The sequence below is a fragment of the Prionailurus bengalensis genome, chromosome A2 (assembly GCF_016509475.1).
Source record: "Prionailurus bengalensis isolate Pbe53 chromosome A2, Fcat_Pben_1.1_paternal_pri, whole genome shotgun sequence".
Taxonomy (NCBI): domain Eukaryota; kingdom Metazoa; phylum Chordata; class Mammalia; order Carnivora; family Felidae; genus Prionailurus; species Prionailurus bengalensis.
This window is the reverse complement of record NC_057348.1, coordinates 118439808-118460182: the sequence shown is the minus strand read 5'-3', so window position 1 is coordinate 118460182 and position 20375 is coordinate 118439808. Positions and strand designations below refer to the sequence as shown.

The 20375-nt window shown below is 50.3% G+C and overlaps 1 long non-coding RNA gene and 1 other non-coding gene across 2 annotated transcripts; one reads left to right on the top strand and one right to left on the bottom strand.

Moving 5' to 3' along the window:
* Positions 1–6095: 6095 nt before the first annotated feature.
* LOC122488041 lies at positions 6096–11348 on the top strand. Its single transcript, XR_006298546.1, has 2 exons — positions 6096–6716; positions 10159–11348. It is a non-coding gene; the product is annotated as an uncharacterized LOC122488041 (long non-coding RNA).
* A 7640-nt stretch (positions 11349–18988) lies between these two features.
* Positions 18989–19095, bottom strand: LOC122488789. The gene has a single exon (XR_006298712.1). It is a non-coding gene; the product is annotated as a U6 spliceosomal RNA (small nuclear RNA).
* Positions 19096–20375: the final 1280 nt, after the last annotated feature.

The following is a 20375-nucleotide window of genomic DNA, read 5'->3' as shown; positions in this document are numbered from 1 at the left end:
TATTCCCTCCTCCCACCGGTTGTCTGGAGAGTTTGAGCCGGGGGTATCCTTTCCTCTCTCTTCCTCCTCCCACCCCCCCTTACCCCCAGATGTCTCCTTCCTCCTGGAAACCAAAGAGAACTTTGCTATTTTTCTTCCCCAAGGGGTAGGAGATAAATGCGCTAAGGCTTTTTCTTTAAGGACCTGCTTTGGCTGCTGACTCCACATGCTAGCTGATTTTTTTTTTTTTTTAACTCCCCTTCCCCATCTAGGTGGCCTTAAGCTTTCCACAGCTCGGCTTGACCTCCAGGTGGCTATTCATAGAAGAAATCGTTTTCCCATTTGCTTGGGCCTCGCCTGCGCTTCAGGTATGTAGGGTGGGGAGAGGTTCTAAGAGTGGCCTTTTTTTTCTTTTCTTGCCCATATTTTAAGGTATTCGTTCAGAGTCAACGAATTCCTCTGGAAACAGGTTTTGCGAGTGAGGAGACACTAAGAAGTGCGGCCCCTACAGCGGCAGCAATGGAGGCTCCCAGCTGGGAGAAGGTGCTGTTCTCATCTAGAGACCGGGGGGGGGGGGGGGGGGGGGGCAGGGGAGGGGTTGAGAGTACCCCAGCACATGACATTGGGGTTCACAGAGCTTGGTCTCCCGGGGTCCTCCCCCAGGTCCTGCCTACAGGCTTCAGTGACACTGGGGATAGAAGAAAGAGAAGTCACTGAAAATGCCCTGAAATATCAAGTGACTAGGGGTGCTCATAATCTTTGAGGGCAAAGGGGAAGCTCCAAGGCAAGGTTGGGGGTAGTTTGTAGTGCTTGCTGTCTTTGGAAGCAGCCACAGGCTCCCTCTCTCAGGTCTGCTTCCAGGGAAGATACACTGGAACCCATTAGGAAACTGACCCCTTGCCAGCTCTGAGCAAGTGTGTTGGGGCCAGGCAGGTGGGCAAGGGCTCTCCCCACTTTGCCAAGGGCAGGAGGCAGCCCTCTTCTCCACTGTCCTATCCCCCCAACTCTCCTTTCTCTGCCCCTTCTCCTTTCTCAGAGCTTCTGGTTCTAAGCAGCTAGGGCTGCCCCTGTACGCCCCCCCCCCCACTTCTTCTCAGTGTCCCAAGACAAAGCTCCAGTTTCTGAGATTCTAAAGAAAAGTGTTATCACTATCTTTTATTTTTTTGTCTTCCTATTTTGCTTTCCTCCATATTCTCTTTCTCAACTCTTCTCCCTCTTTCCCCTGCCTCTGTCTTTCTCTCTGTGGGCTTGTGGAGGTGGTGGAGACAGCAAAGCATTCAAGCAAGACAAAGTTCCCTTCTCACTCCTGCTTTCTACTTCCCCTGTTCAGTAAGAAGATGCTCATTCACCTCAGCTGGGGTTGGGGCGGGGGGGGGGGGTGTGGAGAAGGTAGGGGGATCTGAAAAGTAAGGTAATGTTGGCCTAAACATCTCCACTCCCTGGGACTCCTGAAGCAACCATCTGCTGAGCACTGCTAGATTAAAACTCCCAGGGAATATTCTAAAGGTGAGAGGAGCGACTGGGAGTGGGGATCAAATCCTAGAGTCTTTTGCCGCGTTGCAGAGTTGTCTTCGGATTCTGTCGTGTGCCCTGCCCTGCCCAGCCAGCAGCCAGAGCCTGAGGGAGCACCTGGCTTGCTCTCTCCTTCCTGTCAAAGTCGAGCCCGCGGCGCCTGTGTTCGAGCTGCCTCCGTTGGGCCCTTCCAACCCCGGGCCTGGGTCTCGCCCACCCTCTGCCCCCCCTGTGAGCCTGCCGCCTTCTCACAGCCTCTCCCGCTGGGCTCACCTCCTTGGGGCCAAGTCCTCTGAGGGACTCCAGTCTCCCCGCCCCGCCCCCAGCTTTGCATTCAATGGGAGTGCTCTGCGTTTGATCCTCTTTTCCTCTGGGTTTTTCCTGCGAGATGAAAGCCGAGTAGGATTGAAAGATCAAGAGGTACCCCTTGCGTCTCCTTCCTGGGTCCGGCCCACCCAAGCGGGGCTTCCCCCGCCGTCCCGGGGAGGAAGGAGGCTCCAGCCAGGGCTCAGCCTCTCCCGGATGGGGGGCATGCCTCCTCCGGGTTTCGGATCTGAAGCTTCTGGAACGCCCCCTCTGCCCCATCCCTCTCTGGACCTCTGCCTCCACCCTTTCAAAGGATCAATTCCCCACCTCTCCCCACCCCCTCCGTCCCCGGTCTCAAGGGGCCTATTGCGCTGGGGGGCGGGGGGGGGGGAAGCAAAAAAAAAATGTTAACCAAATGTCACTTCTTCCAAAAGCATCCTTTCATCAACATCAGATGAAGAGAGGTTGGAATTTTCACTAGAGGAAGAAAACACGAGGGGACTGAATAAGAACACTATTTCTGTTTAGTCTTTTTTTAGGGTGGGGAAGGGTTATTTTAATAGTGTGGTTACTACTGTATCAGGAAGGTTATTCCCGACGACACTGCCCAAGAAGCAAGGTAAATTCGCAGAGGGAGTCAAGTCCGCGGCCGCAGAGGCCTGGGAAACCCCATAAACGCAGAGAGGGGGTGATAGCAACCTAAGTGGGGTCCGTTTTCGGCCCCTACTGCTCCCTCTCTCCCTTCGGCAGGGACGACCCCCTCCCCCCACCCCCGTTGGCCTGCTGTCCCCTCCCCCGCTGGGGCGACGGGTTTAGGTCCCGCCGCCTCCTCTCCGATTGAAATTCTCGGGACTTCAAAAGCCTGAGGCTCCGCTTCCGCCCGGGCAGGGCTGGGCCGGGCGGGGGGGGGGGGTGGGAACCCCGGGGAGGCGACGCGGAGATAAGATGCGCGGCTCGTGTTAAATGGAATCGGAAGCCGAGCTTGGGCCACCAGACGCGTTGATCCGCTGGAGCCGCTACGCTTCCCAAGAAAACCCCGCTCCGGAGAGCGGCGGCAGGGGGTGGGGAAATGCCTCAGTGGCCTTTGGACCCTGCTTGGGTGCGATGATCTGCGGCCCTGGGTACCTTCTCCAGCCAGGTGCGGGGACTCCCAGAGGCGAGTACACGTCCCGGCTGAAAGGCAGGGGCGCAGGTTTGCGGGAACTGGTTTGGCTGCTTCGGTGCCAGCACGATTTTGATCAGGAAAAAAAAATTGTTTGTGCTTCTCACTTTGGTAAAACGCAAGAACAAAGGGAGCTTCCTTTTAAACAATAAGCGTTGCCCGGCTCTCGTGGATATTGATCTTGGGCCCTTGTACGTCCTCCAGGCCCGTGTCGCGGGCGTGCACATCGAAGTTTTCGCGCGGCTGGGTCTCCGAGGCGGGGATCATAGGGGTGAGGAGACTTCTGAGGTTGGTCCCCGTCTTGTCCCTGGCAGCTGCCAACGCCCATCTGGGAACGCCAAACCCAGAAGCACCGCCGTCCCGTGCCCCCCGCCCCGCGCCAGGAGCAAGGTCTGCTGGATCTCAGACGCCCAGAGACGTTCTCCCTGTGCCAGGAGATCACGCCTCCTCTACTTCCCCCAAACCCTTGCCCACCCACCCCATAGAGGGAGGCCCTGACACACTCACCTGCAGTGGGCACCACAGAACAGTCTCTCCTGCGGGGAGAACCTGCAGCTTCTGGAATTCTGGTTCGGATACGCTCCCCTTCTCTCCGTGCCTCCCAGAGCCAGGAGCCAGGAGCCTGGGACAGGAAACTGGATGCTTTCTGACCCTGACACTTCCTGCTCCTTAGATCCTTGGTGCCAGCCAGACCTACAGCGCCTCTTGCACCTGTCAGCCCCAGGGTCCTATAGGCCCAAGCCCAGTGGCTTTTCCCACCCTGAGCTTCAGACAAGTGCCTGAGCAGCCCACGACTTGCCCATCCCAGAGCCAGAGGACCCAGGGCAGTACTTGGACTTCCTCAAGCTCAAGGCTTGCTTCTGCCTCAAGGCACCAACTGGAAGGGTTCATTTTTCCATGGAGGAGCAGTTCCCCAACATCCAAGCAACCAAAGCCGAGACATACCCTTCTTTCCTCTACCCTAGCAGGGATGGTATGTGTTTTTCCTTCACCATTACTCTTCAGACATTTGCTTGCATTACAAGCCCATTTCTCACTTAATCTACACAACACTCCTTTAAAAGTCCTCAACAGGCCACAGTTCCTTTTCTCCCACAGTGATCGGGTAACCAGCGGTCTTGACTCAAATGGCCAGGCACTAGACCAATTCTCCTTCCAAGGCTCTGTCCCTGCCTGGCCGGCAGGGATGCCTCAACACCCAACAGTGTCTTAACTGTCCAAGAGGCCATCCTCCACAAACCTCCTGCCCCTTCTGGGATCTAGGTGGGTCCAGGGGCCCCTCAGAGAGGTTGCCCACCTGCCCTCAGTGGCAGAAGCCTCAGGGCCCACACACCTGGACTCTTCTCACAGTGTCCCACCAATGATTTCCCAGGAGGGCAAAGAGAAACCCTATCTGGAAATCTGGGAACCCCCACATGATAAGAATAATCACTGTTTTAGGCATTTCAGCAGTATTAGCTCTTTCCATCCTCACAATAGGCCCGAGGAAGAGAGTATAAATCATTGCTATTTTGCAGCTGAGTCATCTGAAGGAGAGACAAGGCCCACATATAAGTGGCAGAGTCAGGACTGAACTTCTATCTATCCCTCTAGCTTCAAGTCCGCACTCACAACACCCGGAGCTATTAGAAAATGCCAAGCATTGCATTTGGAGCCTCTCCTTTTCAAAGCTCCACTTGTGTTTTTTCGCCCAGCCCTTTCCCCTGCCTCACTCCCGGATGAATTCACTGGGGTTGGGAGAAGTGGGGGTGGGGGTGGGGGTACAACTAACCTCCGGCCACTCAATTTGAGCATGGAGAAGAGTAAAGAAAAAGGTGGTACAAAACCATTTAGAAATGTATCCTGGAGGAGGCCTCCAGGTCTTGCCCTCTTTTAAGATGGGGATCAGAGGCTAGGTGGGGATTGTGCAGGGGCCTACAGGGAGGCTGGAGCCACCCTGAGGGGTTTGGGGTGGGAGAGCCTAACTGCCCTCCCCAAGCAGGGGGGAATTGTTTACAGGGTGTGAGTTCCAAAATATCAGGAAGATAATCACAGCAAGTGATTCTGGAGACCCTAAGAGACAAAATCCAGTCGCTCTTTGACCATAGCAATCCACCAAGGCCCTGAGCCTCTATCTGGAAACGGGCAGACTCACCAGAGTTATCCTCGCCTGCTTTAGCCTCTTGGGAGTCATGGCCCCTTCGCATATCTGGCAAACGTCTCCCCAGAAAAATGCACCGAAGCATTAGAGTTAGCCTTCAGCTTCTAAGATTCCTGAACCCACAATAGCCCCACCCCAACCACCAAACCCCAGGCACAATCACCAAATCCCTTTGTGGTTTTACCAGGGTGTTTTCCCTGACAAGGCAGCTGCCTCCCTCGAACTGTCCTCCAGATTGATTGGCCCAAGGGACAAAACCTGAGGGTATGGCCAGGCCTCTCCACACCGCATCTGGCCTCAGCATATTGGTCAAGCTTTGCACATGCTTCCATTCAAAACCTTCACTGGAGGTGCATGCTGGGAAAGAGAATGGCCAAGCTGGGGCTTGGCTTGGCCTAAGGAGCCGCGGGGGGGGGGGGGGGGGGGGGATCTGCAGTGCAGGGAATTGGCTGATTATTATCATCAGGGAGTCCTGTTCACCAAGGGTTCCTTTTCCCTGGGGAGGGGCAGGGAGTGAGCAGGTTTTCAGTTTTTGTTTTTTTTAATAGATTTTGTCCGGGCACAAATCCTTTCCAAGCCCTGGACTGCCCAAAGGCCAGATAAGCCTGAAAACTCTGCCCCTTCCCCAGTAGTGTGCTTCCCACTCTCACCCCGGCTCAGGAAGAGGGAACCGGCCCATTGCGGTCCGGTCAGGGTGGTCCAACCAGGGGACCCGGGAGCCGGATCCGGGTAGAGTCGTTACTCAATGGAATCGCTCTTCTACGACTCAATTAGCCCTAAATGGCCCTAATGCTCCCTCCCGGGGGCAGGTTTCTTTCCGTGAGTGATTCTGTGTGCTGCCTGACCGTGTGTCTGTCTCTCCTGTTTCCCGGGCAGAGGAGGCAGCACCCCCTTCCTCTCTCCCCACTGGGCCTTGCCCGGCCAGGAGACGCGGTGGCGCCGGCCTGCAAACGGAGTAGTTGGTCTCCCAGTGTAGGGGGTAGGAGAACCGCCCCCAGGCGAGGAAGTCCAACCGGTTGGGCGGGCTAAGCCTCGCCCTCCAGCGAAATGGAAAAACCCTTGTGTGAAGAGTGCTGGGGACTGATTTTTATAAAGCCCTCTCCTGACCCGGACCAGTTCCATTCCTCCTACTGGAGCTTCGCAGAGCCCTGATGGGGTACAGTTCCTGGCGTTGTGCAGCGGCGAAACTGACTCTTAGAAAGGTTGAGGAACTTGCCCAGGGTCACACAGCTGGGGAGTGGTCGAGCTAGGATTTTAACCCAAGTCGTCCGGCCTCCAAAAGCCAGATTCTCTTCGACATTAGCGCCGCACCCCCAGGGCGGAGGACTGCGTTCCCTAACACCTCAGACACAACTAAGGTGCCTTGGGTGTGATTGAAAGACGCGAACGCGGGCCACCCATCTCTGGCTGATGGGTGGCTGCGCCTGCAGCCCCCGCAGAGGCTGAGCGTCGGCGGGAGCCTCTCGGGCTGTTACCGTAAGTCTCAGAGGAGCGGGGCACAACGGGAAAGGTAACGAAGAGCAGGACGGGCCGGAGGGCGCCGCGACGTGGAGAGACTGCGTTCCCGGCTCGGAAGCCTGACCTTGAAGGAGTGAGGGTGCGCACGCGCCCGAGACAGTGAGTTTCGGAGGGGAGGGTACTGGCTATTAGGGGCTCGTTGTAGTGAGGGGAGAGCAGGACGGATGTCAGCCCAGAGGACAGGGTGTCACCCGCCCAGGACTGGATTGCTCGCACAGGCTGGGTCCGGACGAATCCCAGTCCTTTCTGCTCCCCCACAGGGCCGTGCCAGGTGCGGCCTGGAGCCCCCAGAGAGTCCCTTTCTGGCCTCGAAGCCCGTCGACCGCCCAGTCCTGTCCCCACGGCCCCTTTCTGCGCCCTCCTCCCCTCCCCTTGCTGCGGCGGTGACAAAGCGCAGCTCCCGAATTGCTGTCTTGGTGCGCCCCCCACTGCCGACCGCCAGAGGCGGAAGTCGCGGTGCGTCCTCGCTGGCTGGGATCCCGCGACTCCACGAGGAGCAGGGACCCTCCCTGCTGCTCATCCCGGACAGCAGACTTCCGCTCCTTAGGGAGCCTCACCCTGCTCTAAGCGCCCGCCTTCTGAGCTTGACCCCAGGAAGAATGCGTGGCCGTTCGGGGCCCGGTAGCCTGGGCTTCTAGGGATAGGTAATCCACCTTGCGGGGGTGAGGGGCTGGAGGGAGCGAACAGTGCTCAGTATCTTCCCTCTTCCTTTGCAGGGGCAGTGGAACCCACCCCCAACCTGTCTAGCCTGGTAGAAGGCAGGCCGTGTAGGGGGAAATGCCTTATAGATTCCCCGGGTCAGCCAGTATGATCAATCATGCTCCCAACACTTGTGTCGACTCTATTTGTCGTGGCCACAAAGGCCAGACATTGGGGAGCCCCTGGGACCACCCCGTCTCCACAGTCCTCAAATGATTCCTTTTTGAGTCTCACTTAGTTCTGAAGCCCATTTATAAACAACATAGCCTCCTAGCACCTCTTCCCCTTTCCCTTTGGCAGTGTTTCTTGAAGTGTGGTCCCTGTGCCACCTGGGAACTTGTTAGAAATGTACATTCTCAGGGCGCCTGGGTGGCTCAGTCGGTTGGGCGTCCAACTGCGGCTCAGGTCATGATCTCACGGTTCCTGAGTTCGAGCCCCATGTCGGGCTCTGTGCTGACAGGTCAGAGTTCTGTGTCTCCCTCTCTCTCTCTGCCCCTCCCCTGCTAATACCCTGTCTCAAAAACGAATAAACGTTAAAAAAAGTTTTAGAAGTGTACATTCTCGGGCCCCACCGCAGTCTTACCGAATCAGAAACTCTGGAGCGGGGAACCTGCAGTCTCTTTTACCAAGACCTCCCAGTGATTCTGATGTACTCTGGTTTAAGACCCGCTGCCCTATGGATTCCATCACCCTGATTTCTAAGTTCCCATGATTCTCCATTATGCTTGGAAAGGCTTTTTTTTTCCCCCAGTGTACCTTGTTTTTGTTTGTCTATGGCACAGAACTTTATGCCTCTTTCTATTCACATTTGTTCTTCCCGCTTTATCGTTTCACTTCCGTGGATCTCTTCTTTGTGCACTAACGTATCACCTAGTGATGTCACTATCACCTAATGATGTCATTATTTAATTTAGCTTCTCACTCATCTTCGGGGTTCATCCACGGCCTACGGACATGCCTCGCTTGGTAGCAGACCAGAAACTGCTCTGGAACCGCAGCCACTGGAGCAGAGCGGGGGAAACTTGCCCTCCACAGAGATTTCCCTCACAAAAGGGAGTCAGAGGCCTGGAGGTGTGATTGGTTTCCTGGCTGCAGAGTAGAGAAGAGCAGATATTCCATGTTTGGGTACCCATCCTGCTAGAGAATGGAAAGAAGGGCCTTGGTGGGGATGAGGAAAGGTGAGGCACACAAATCGATTTTCTGTGGGTTGCCTCAAAGGCTTTGGGGGGGGGGACCCAGCCCCAGCTTGAGATACACAAGTATTTTTCTTTGTGGATGTCTCAAGATGGTGTCTTAGGCCTCTGTTGGTGGCTGGTTAAATGCAAGCAGTTTTAGGAGCCAAAAAGGCTCCATGAAGGAAGATGGAAACAATAAGTCAAAGGTGGGTTAAATGCTAACTCAAGATCACATGGCCTGTTAGTGGCAGAGGTGATATTTGAATTTTTAACATTTGTTCATTTTTGAGAGACAGGGCATGAGGTGGAGGGCAGGGAGAGAAGGAGACACAGAATTTGAAGGAGGATCCAGGCTCTAAGCTGTCAGCCCAGAGCCCGATTTGGGGCTCGAACTCACAGACTGCAAGATTATGACCTGAGCTGAAGTCGGACACTTAACCGACTAAGCCACCCGGGAGCCCCGGAGGTGATATTTGAATCCCAGTAGTGGGATGCCAGACGCCTGGCCCCTGCTCACTGGATTCAGCCCCTGCCCGTGGAAGCTAACAGGTCATGACCTGTCATCTCAAAGGATTGATTTAATTTCCAAATGTAACTAAACTAGTCAAAGCCCTAGAATAATATTACAGCGTCACCAGGCATTACTAATAGTAATATTAATAATAACTAACAGTTGGTCTTTTCCCACTCAGGTAACATTTTCACACCCACTGTCCCATTTGATAAAATAGTCCCATCTAATAGGAATAGGAATATTAATATCATCCCCACTTTACAGATGAGGAAGTCAAGATCCAGAGGGGTTAAGTTCCTCCCCCCAAATCACTCAGCTAATGAATGGCAAAGCAAGGAACACCATTACTCCTTTGGCCATCATTGTCTTTGTTTCTTATTTTTTCTTTCGGCTCATTCACAAACACTTTCATGCTTTCGTGTATCATCATATTAGTCTGTGACACGTCCCCCTCAGTTTAGGCTGCTCCAAAGGACTTCTATGTCTAGCATTTTATTCGCTCCTCCGAAGGTCCCTCATGAGGCAGAAGAGGCCAGCGTTGTTCTTTCCAGTTTCCAGTTGAGGAAGCCAAGATTCCAAGAGTTCAGAGGGCTTGAGGAAGGTCACGGAGCCACAATAGGAATCAAAGTCTCAGACTTTTCACGGGCAAGAGTGAATTTTGTAGAGAATCCCACAGAATGAATGAATCATTCTTACGCCCTGTCCCGTCCTTAAAGCCTGACAATGCTAATGGATGCCCAAAGGAAAGGCTGACAATTATGAAAAACTACCAGTTTACAAGTATTCAAAACCTAATGTGCTATCAGTGCAACTTAAAAAAAATTTTTTTTAATGTTTATTTATTTTTGAGAGAGAGAGAGTGAGGGAGGGGCAGAGAGAGAGAGGGAGACACAGAATCCAAAGCAGGCTCCAGGCTCTGAGCTGTCAGCACAGAGCCCGAGGCGGGGCTTGAACTCAAAAGCCGTGAGATCATGACCTGACATGATCCGTGAGAAAAGCCGTGAGATCATGACCTGAGCCGAAGTCGGATGCTCAACCAACTGAGCCACCCAGGTGCCCCTGCAACTTTTTATTATAATAGACTTAAAGTTGTTTCATAACTTCCATTATTTGGCAATATGTCAACTTTGGAATGTTTTCCTAATTATTCTAGAGTCAGCCTTACTGTTCTTGGAAAGAATTAGAAGAGGAAAGAAAGGTCACCGCTTTAAAAATAGGCATGGAAAGAGCCAAAGGAACCCGGATCCAGGATGTAACTCTGCCCTGGTCTTCGGCCCTGAGGAAGGGGTCTGTACTTTCACAAGCGGCAACAGCCAGGCGATGATTTTCATCTTAAATACAGCCCATCGGCAACTGAAGAACCACATGACCTCCAAAAATTGACCAGTCTTCTTTGGATTCCTTCCTTCCATCACAGCCCTCATTTTTCCCCCCGCATAGGCAGCGGAAAAAAGGAAAAGCTCATGTGCTCAGTCTCTAAGGTAAGAGCGTGACAGGCACACGTTCATTCATGTCTCACATCAATCCCTGGAGGGGAGCATGGGTCTCCCCACTTTATGCGTGAGGAAACTGAGGCAGAGAGAGGTTAAGCAACCGGCCTGCCGTCCCACAGGCCTGAGGTGAACGAGAGCCAAAGGAAAACCCAGGCTTGTAAATATGCAGTTTAACTTCCAATAGCTATAAATCTACTTTCCCTAGGGATGTAAATTCTGAGATCTTATGATCCAGCAGGAAAGGAGCAGCAAGGAGCTGGTCTACAGTGCAGTGAGGCCTGGATTTTGAGGGCCCAGGAGGGAGAGGGACAGAGCCCAGGGACCTTTGGGAAGGTAGAGGATAATCTATAGCTGCGATGAGAACAGAATCCATGGTGGAGGACTGCTCTCAAATCTGCCCAGCCAAGATTTCTGATACTTCAAAGACAGTTGGTGGCAAGGTAGGAGGATGTGCTTGGGAGCCAGACAGACCTGAGCTTCAACCTCAACTCTGGCACTTACTGGCCGGTGACCTTGAGCGGACCAAAGCTGCAGGATGTCAGATCTAAGAAACAAGCCACCTGCCTCTCAGAGCAGATTTAAGGAGATACAAAATGGAAGAGGTCCTAGCACAGTGCCTGGCCTCCAGGGGGTCCTCGATGAGAGTAAATTCCTGTTGTCCCCCCTTGGCAATGCCTCTACTTCACCTCCTGTGTCTGTGATTCTCCTTTCTCAATATTGTACCCTTGGTGAGTGAGAACCAGCGGAGAATGTCAAGTGAAAGGGCATGGCCCAGGGAACCAATAATATGCTTGTGCCCCTCTCCCTGCGTGGTGACTGACATTTCCCAGAAATAAATAACGGCGTAGCATTCAGGCTTTCATGCATCTGTTGCATGAGATATGGCGGTAACTCCATTCACTGGGATCTGGGATAGTGAGAAGAAAATCAAGACACGACTCATGTGCTAATGGAATTGTCCCTTCATGGTAGTTTAAAAGCATAGGCAGATGATCCATAGATAATAATAAACGTAGTGGCAATGTGGTATAATATATAATAGTTAAGTGCACGGACCCAAGTTAGATTGCTTGGGTTCTACTCCGGCTGTGCCGCTCACCGTGCTAGCTGTGTGATGTTGAACAAGTCACTTAACTTCTTTAGGCCTCAGTTTCCTCCTTCGTAAAATGGGGCCATATGAGGTCAAAACGAGTTGGTACGAGTTAGTACCTATAAAGCACTTGAAAGCGAGTTAGTACCTACAAAGCACTTGAAAGCATACCTGGCATGTAGTAAGCGTCAATAAACAGTACTGCTATTACGGTGGGGTGTTACTTCCCTGAATGTGAGCCTAAGGGAGTTCTGTGAATCTGGAATGAAAGAGAAGAGGAGGAAGCAAGAGCCCTTTGCCCGGAGCAAGGATACCAGTGACTGCAACCTGCCTTCGGGGTTTCACTACTGGCTCCACGATGAGTGGGCTCGGAGGAGTCACTGAACCTTCAGGAGCTCCTATTTACTCGCGTGTAAAATGGGTGTGAATAGCAGCTGCCTTGCCTTCTTCTCGGAGTTATTGCCCCAAATAGAGCCCAACTGCCTGTCAGCTTAGCTTCTGATCTTTGAACTCATAAAGGTTTTCTTCTGCTCGTTTCGGGGTACGCCCTCCGGGAGGAGCCACATTTTAAGCCATTACCTGCTCAGTCCTTAGTGACACATCAGCACTTTACCAGTTACCTAGGAATGGGTGAGAGGAGGGCTGGAGACACGACTGAGGACAGGAGGAGAGCAGGAGTTGAGAAAACTTCCAAGACCCCTCACTCCCTGCACATGGTTAACCGAGAAGCATCCTGCCCGGTGCCTTACAGTAATGTCACTGGTTTAATCCCACAAGTCTTGTAAATTGCCAAAGGAGAATGGTCCCTGCCAGTCTCTCTTCTATTTTGAGGGAAGAGAGGAAGTTACGGTGGTGTGGGACTCTCTCCAGTATCTACGGGACGTGAATAGTGTAAGCAATGAAAGGAGGCCGCCATGTTGGGTAATTTTTAATGGGACTTTGGGAGGTGGAGGGAATGCATTACAAAGAGTTCTCCTTTCTCCAGAGAGCTGACTTAAAGGCACAGCAAATTTGGAAAGCAATATTACCTGAATCCTCCTCACCAGCTTTTCCTTGCAGCTTCTTATTCCTATGCCCAGCAGAAGATTCTGATGCTATTAGTCTTCCTGGTGAAGGTTCCAGGAATCCCCAAAGGACACTTCGGTTTGACTCAATCTAAATAACATTTACTGCGATCCTACTGTGTGCCCCACCCTGAGCTAGTCACTTGGTAACAGAGTTACTGTGACAGAGACAGCCATCTGCCCTTCTTTCATGATGAAAGAGCATCCAGACGTCAGCCGTCCACGTGGCTTTCAGGTCTAAACACCACATTCCTCTGTCTCTCTTGCAACTAGTAGATTTAGGACTAAATTCAGCAGATGAAATGTCAGCAGGAATGTCATATGGCAGCTTCCTTACGGAACAAACCTATATGGCGAATTATGTAACATCGTCACAGAACTTAAGGTTGCACTAAACTTTTTTCCAGGCAGGTGGTGAACCAAAGAAAAAGTTGCGAAAGTACCGCCAGCGAACTAATTATTTTTATGTATTATACCTTATGCCACCTATAAGAATTTGTTTTACCTGCGCAGTGATAACATCTCGGTGAGATATTGTGGAGGGGTTGTGAAGAAGGCAAACGAGAAGTTTCCCGGGAGATAGAATGGCGACGAACAAGCCTTTCTCAGAAGACCAGTTGCAAAAAACAGCCAACTCTTCTGATTCTATTCTGTTCTCAATTTGCTGTGAGACTTTGAGTGAGCTATTAAACATCTTGGACCTTATTAAAAGGGGGTGGTAATTTCACGTAGAGTGGGTGTTGCTAAGCCTTCTTGATTTTGAATCCAAACTCAGCCTCTCTCACCAAAAAAAAAAAAAAAAAGTGTAGCTTTTGTAAGCTGTTCACTTACTGCTGGGGAGGTGAAAGGATATGCCTGAAGAGCTATTGCAGTTATAGATAGATATTCCATATGCCAACGTAACATAAATGCCTCAAACTTTTATTTCCTTGATGGAGACACATCAGGATCTCTGGCCTGTTTTACATGCTTTAGCCTTGGGTGGGAAATGCCCCGAAGTAAAATAAGAGGCTATTTCAGAAGTATTCCTCCTTTCCCACACCACTTATTATCTCTAACAACTCATTTTCCATCCACCGTGTTTCCCTGTACTGGTTTTATGGTAGGGGAGTCTCCACCACTGTGGGCCCTCTGCTAGTCTAGCCAATTCTTTCTGGCTCCCCAGTGAAACATGGAGGACAAAGCTCAACATGATGACAGGACTGGCCATGTGATGTGGCTGTTACTTTCCTGGTTTCCATCTACCCTGCAGGTGGCAAGTTTGAAGGTTTGGGGAAATTCCCTGACGGCTGAGATGCACCAATTTCCAATGGGACCAGATTAGCACATTCAACTATAATTGCCATCGTACTGACAAGGTCAATTTTCAGGCTGCGCATGAGGATGAGAACAGCTACCCACAGGTCTGTAAAGTTTCATACTCAAGAACCCAGCACCTGAAAACTGAAACTAAGATGCATGCCAGCCCCTATGGATTACTCCCTCCATTCCATAGGTATAGATGGAGGCAAGAGATGTTTGGCTGGTCTGACCAATGACCACTAGGTCGAAAGCCCAAGAGCCCAGGTAAGGGTTACATGCAACATCTATGGCCAATGGCTATATTGTATTGAGGCCCCGGGCAGCCCAGAAAATTGGCCAGTGGTTCAGGAAGGTGGGCTCTGGACCCGTTCTTGCCATCCCCTGGCTGGGTGACCTTGGATAAGTCATTTCACTCTTATGGGCCGTCATCAGTGGATAGAATACCAATCCCAGTTCCACCCCCACACTGGGAGACCTTAGCCAACTCACAGCCTGGAGTATCAGAGGAAGCTAAAGGGATTTCTTTTCTTTTTTTTTTTTTAATGTTTTCTTTTTTTTTTTTTTTAATTTTTTTTCCAACGTTTTTATTTATTTTTGGGACAGAGAGAGACAGAGCATGAACGGGGGAGGGGCAGAGAGAGAGGGAGACACAGAATCGGAAACAGGCTCCAGGCTCTGAGCCATCAGCCCAGAGCCCGACGCGGGGCTCGAACTCACGGACCGCGAGATCGTGACCTGGCTGAAGTCGGACGCTTAACCGACTGCGCCACCCAGGCGCCCCTTATTTATTTTTGAGAGAGAGGGAAACAGAGAATCCCAAGCAGGCTCCATGTCAGCACAGAGCCTGACATGGGGCTTGAACTCATGAACCCTGAGATCATGACCTGAGCCGAAGTCAGATGCTTACCATCTGAGCCGCCCTGGCACCCCAAGGGATTTGTTTTCTAGGGTGTCCCCATTATGGTATTCTGTGACTCCACCAAGGACACATGCTAATGCCTATGGGCGCAGCCTGGTAGTAGTGATGAGAAAGATGTCCTTGATCATGTTAGGAAATGGAGAAGACCGGATGACAGACTCTCAGCTCCAGAACTGATTGTGTTGCCAGAGATTTCGTTTTCAAATGGTGTCACATGTTGGCAACTAATGTGAATTGTTATAAAATTCTGTCTTGGCCAATGACTCGAGTCCAGAAGTGGCCTACTAGGTCAATTGTGGAGTCTTCTGCAGCCCACTGACCCGAGGAAGAGTCAAACTAGGTGGGGACCTGGTAGGGGGGAGTGGTGGAGGCAGTGTCCCCTACTTGGAGAGCACAGATGATCCTGGCCAGAGGTGGGCTGGCGAGTCTGAACGGCACCGCGCTGCCGCTCCTACCCCAGCTGCAGTTTCCCCAGCGCACCTGAAACGGCCTGGGTCGGCGGGTGGCCACCGGCCGGGGACCGGGGTTGGGGGCGGGCGGGGGGGTGGGGGGGAGTGCTGGGGAGGGGTATTTTCCTCTACCAGAGGCGGGGCCTTATTCTCCACCCAAAGATGCGCCTGCCGGTCGCAGGCAGAAAAGGAATGTGTTGTGGGCAGGCACCGAACCATCGCGGTGTCAGGCGTCGCGGCTGTGGGTCCCCTGCCTCGTGGGTGCAGCCAAACCCGAGACGCCCAGACGCTCGGGGATGCGCTTTGCAAACACCAATGCGGGCAGGTGCGGGGTGGCGCCGCGCGCGCGAGCGGGGCGGCTCCCGGCGGCTCCGGCAGTTCCGGCAGCGCGCGCGGCCCAACCTGCCCAGAAACCCCAGAGCGCGCGGCTGGCGGGCGGCTGGCGGGCGACTCGCGTCGCGGGCATGACGGTGGCAGGGCGGGCGGGGGGCCTGCGTGCAGCCGGGAAATGCCCTGAAACGAACGGTGCGTATCTGTTGGGAGGAAATTCGATCCTTGAGCCCTTTCCTGCCTGGGCTTAAAAATGGATTCTCCACCTGCTGGGAAAGCCTCGGGCTCGGGGCGGCGGTATCCGGCTCCTGGGAGTCCTGGGGGGCCCTCGCTCCACCTGCCACTCGGCTCTGACACACATTAGCGCTCGCTGACGTTGGTGTCCCTTTCAAAGCCCCCTCACCTATTCCAGCCAAGCCCAGAGGAGGTGATGCTCTGTCAAGTTCAAAGAAAGAAGCCAGTGGTCTGTATAATCCAGAGTTCTGTTTGTCCAAAAGAACTTTGAAGATGGAAAAACAAACAAAAAACAGACAAAACCTCTTCGGAGGCAATTTTGCCATTTATGAATTTACAGGTGTTATTTCGTTTGTCCCCTCAGTCTCACGTTTGGAATTTTTTCCTACGCGATGCATTAAAAAAATGTTTACTACGTCATTTTTGTGACGATGAAAAAGTGGGAACAACCCAACTGTTCATCAATATATAGAGATAAAATGGTTGAATATATAGTGCGTTTACATACCCAGAAATACTCTATAGAAGAGATCTGTGTTCACAGGCAAATGAGTCTAAGCTTATGTTAAATGAAAAAAAGTAAGTTATGAAAGTAAATGTGCTATGATTCCACATTCATTAAAATGCAGAAAGAGATTGTAAGTAAATGTCTACAGCTCACTTGGATATGATTAATGACTTCTTATTTCATAGATGGTTATATAGGAGATATATATATATATTTGGAGAAATATATACCCAACTGTTATGGCTTATCTTTGGGGTGATCCTGAGAGGGAGGTATGTGGAACATTAACTTCCCATATTATATATTTAAAAGAAAGTTTGATTTCTTTTAAAACAAACATGCATTAGTTTTGTATTTCCCACACGCTGAAAACAATAAAGATTTTTAAAAATCATACCCCTTCCCACAGTCAGACTACCAGATTGTTATCACTTGTCCAGTCCTCCCTGATCTTTTCATTACTATGTTAACTTTCCCTTCAACCTCCTCTCATCCCTGTACAGCATCCAAGAGACTTGAATTCCTTTCATTTCAACTTACAAATTGCCCGTTTCATGTGTGCAGTTTTTAAAATCTTTTAAGTTGAAAGAAGTGAGACTATTACTTCCACTTTAGCTACCCGTACTTTTCAAACAACAAGATTAGGTGTGGGGTTTTGTTTTGTTTTGTTTTGTTTTCGTGTGTTTGTTTGTTTGCCCTTGAAAGCATTGCAGTTGGGAATCCATTACTTCTCAAGTTCTGTGTGGATATGGCACATATTCTCTCTCAATGCAGCCAACCATGAGAGATCTTTAAAACACAGTTCTTGTTTCTATTTAATCCAGAAAAGTGTTATCCTCTGTGGAGGAAATACCACTGAAAAGTTGAGCAGGGTGGGGGGGCACCGGGGTGGCTCAGTCGGTTGAGTGTCCGACTTTGGCTCAGGTCATGATCTCACAGTTCGGGTAGTGGGTTCCAGCCCAAGTCAGGCTGTGTGCTGACAGCTCAGAGCCTGGAGCCTGCTTCAAATTCTGTGTCTCCCTCTCTATCTGCACCTCCCCCCCTCACACTCTGTCTCTTTCTCTCTCTCAAAAATAAATAAACATTAAAAAAAAAATTTAAAAAGAGAAGAAAAGAAAAGTTGAGCAGGATTTGACAGGACAGGAATTGGAGTGGGAAGGGCACTGTTGGTTGAAGGAAGGACACCGTGAGAGGCTGGGAGAGGGGAATGTGACCATGGGCTGGATTCTGGGATTGTTTAGTCTGAATGTTGTCTCCGAAGCATGAGCTCAATTCATACTATGGGAAACAAGTATAGCCACACTTCAAACATGCAGAAATGAAGGAGTTGTCAGGCCTTTTTAAATATTCATCTAAAAAAAAATGGCACCCAGCAGCATTAAACTGAGAGGGTCCACTCCCACCAACATGTGTGATATGGTTCTTTTTTACGTAAGATTTATTTACATAAATCAACATCATATTTCCTTAGGCAAAGGTCTCAGAATATTCCAGAATCACACACACACACACACACCCCTCAACTTTTGCTCAGAACCCTGATGTCCTTCTCCCTTTCATATGCACTAAAAGCATCATTGTAAAATGCAGGTGTTCTGGAACAAACTACCTGGGTTCCGATCTTGACTGCCATATATTAGCTTATGACTTTGGTCAAGTTATTTAACTCTTATGTGTTTCAAGTTTATGACCTCTGAAATGGGAATAATAACACTCATTTTATAATATGTTATGCAGTGTAAACAAGATGATGTGTATACAGCTTTTAGATCAGTAAGCTTTTTAGAATACTGAGAAAGCTGTAGAATATAAAGCTTGTTCTTTTTATTTATTTATTATTTTAAGTTGGCTCCATGCCCCATGTGGGGCTCGAACTCACAACCCTGATATCAAGAGTTGTAGGCTCCACGGAGGCAGCCACCCCAAGAATATAAAGCCTTTTATAATACTAAAAGTTGAGTAACAGTCTCAATTACTACTTTTTTACACCCCCCCCCAAAAAAGCTTATTCTTCCTCCTTCTCCCTTCCTTAAGATACTGCCATCTCTACATTCTCCAAATTGTCTTTGTCCCATCCCTTTTTCGTGAAGATTCTAACAGTAGCTCCACCCCCCCACCCCCCCACCCCCTTTGCCTTCTCTCTTCTACCCAGTGGGAGGCAAAGACTGGGCCATAGTCTAAAGAACATCTAATTGAATACTTGGAGTCTGTTCTTCCCTTCTTCTGTGACAGTTTCTGAGTTTTTAAAACAACTTTATTCACACATATTTTATGTATCATAAAACTCACAGGGCGCCTGGGTAGCTCAGTCGGTTAAGTGTCTGAATTTGACTCAGGTCATGATCTCACGGTTTGTGAGTTCGAGCCCCGCGTCAGGCTCTATGCTGACAGCTCAGAGCCTGGAGCCTGCTTCGGATTCTGTGTCTCCTTCTCTGCCCCTCCTCTCTCTCTCTCTCTCTCTCAAATATAAATAAACATTAAAAAATTTAAAAAAACTCTTCAAAAAAAACCTCACTCGTTTTAGGTGTACAAATCAGTGATTTTTAGTTACTTTACCTAGTGATGCAATCATCAAAATAAATCCTTTTTTTTTTTTTAATACAGAACATGTCATGAATTTGCACATCATCCTTGTGCAGGGACCATGCTAATTTTCTCTCTTCCATTCCAATTTTAGTATATGTGCTGCCAAAGCGAGCACAAAATAAATCAGTTTTAGATCATTTGTATACCCCCCCCCACCATAGGATCTCTTATGCCCTTTTACAGTTAATCTCCCTTCCCACCTCCAGCTTGAGGCAATCATAAATCTGCTGTTTGTTTTTATAAATTTGCCCTTTCTGGGCATTGTAGATATATGGAATCATTCCATAGGTGGTCTCTCGTGTCTAACTTCTTTTACTCAGCATAATTTTTCAGATTTACCCATGATACAGCATATATTAATAGTTCACTACTTTCTGTCGGCCGTCAAGTCAGAATGACTTCTGCCATGTCTGCAAGAATTAGATTACATGAACATATTGGTAATATATAATTAAACCTAACTATTATTACACCTGCAATGCTCTAAGCACTGGCTAAGTGCTTTATTTGCATCATAGAATTTCAACTTCACAACAGCCTATGGGCTAACGAGATGATACTATCATATACATTTTTAAGTCGAGGACACAAGTATAGAAATGTGAACAGAGTTGCCCAAGGTCACAAAGCAAGTGAGTGGCGGGGGGGGGGGGACTCAAATCTAAGTCTGTGTGACTCTAGGGCCAAAGCCAAAGTCACCGTCAAAATTAACGAGGGGTTTGGGGTTCCATACCCGTCCATCGTCACAGAAACAGAACCCAGGGACAGCATTCACGTTAAAGTCCACCAAACAGTTGGAGAAATGGTCTGCTTTGTCAACTGTAAATCCCCACTTGTATGTAAGGCACTGTTACCCCATCATTTTCTCCATAACGGATGCTGCTCCTGTTCTGGGGACATCTGACTCCTTTGGGAAAGAGCTGGTGTCATGAAGGACGCAGTTCTATAATTTTTTTAAAATTTTTTTTAACATTTATTTATTTTTGAGACAGAGAGAGACAGAGCATGAACGGGGGAGGGTCGGAGAGAGAGGGAGACACAGAATCGGAAACAGGCTCCAGGCTCTGAGCTGTCAGCACAGAGCCCGACGCGGGGCTCGAACTCACATACCGCGAGATCGTGACCTGAGCCGAAGTCGGACGCTTAACCGACTGAGCCACCCAGGCGCCCCATCGCAGTTCTATAGATAAAGATTTCTAATGTTTGAAGAGATTTTCCTGGGCACTGTCCTAAGGCATCCCCAGGCCAGGCAGCTCAGGAAAACAGGTTGGACCCTCCCCCATCACCCCGTCTGGCAGGAAATGAACATGCAGGGAAAAAACTCCTTAAGATCCGTGCCTCCCACTGTTAACAGTTTGTAGGTTGGAACTCATGGTAACAATGAAGGTGGGCCAT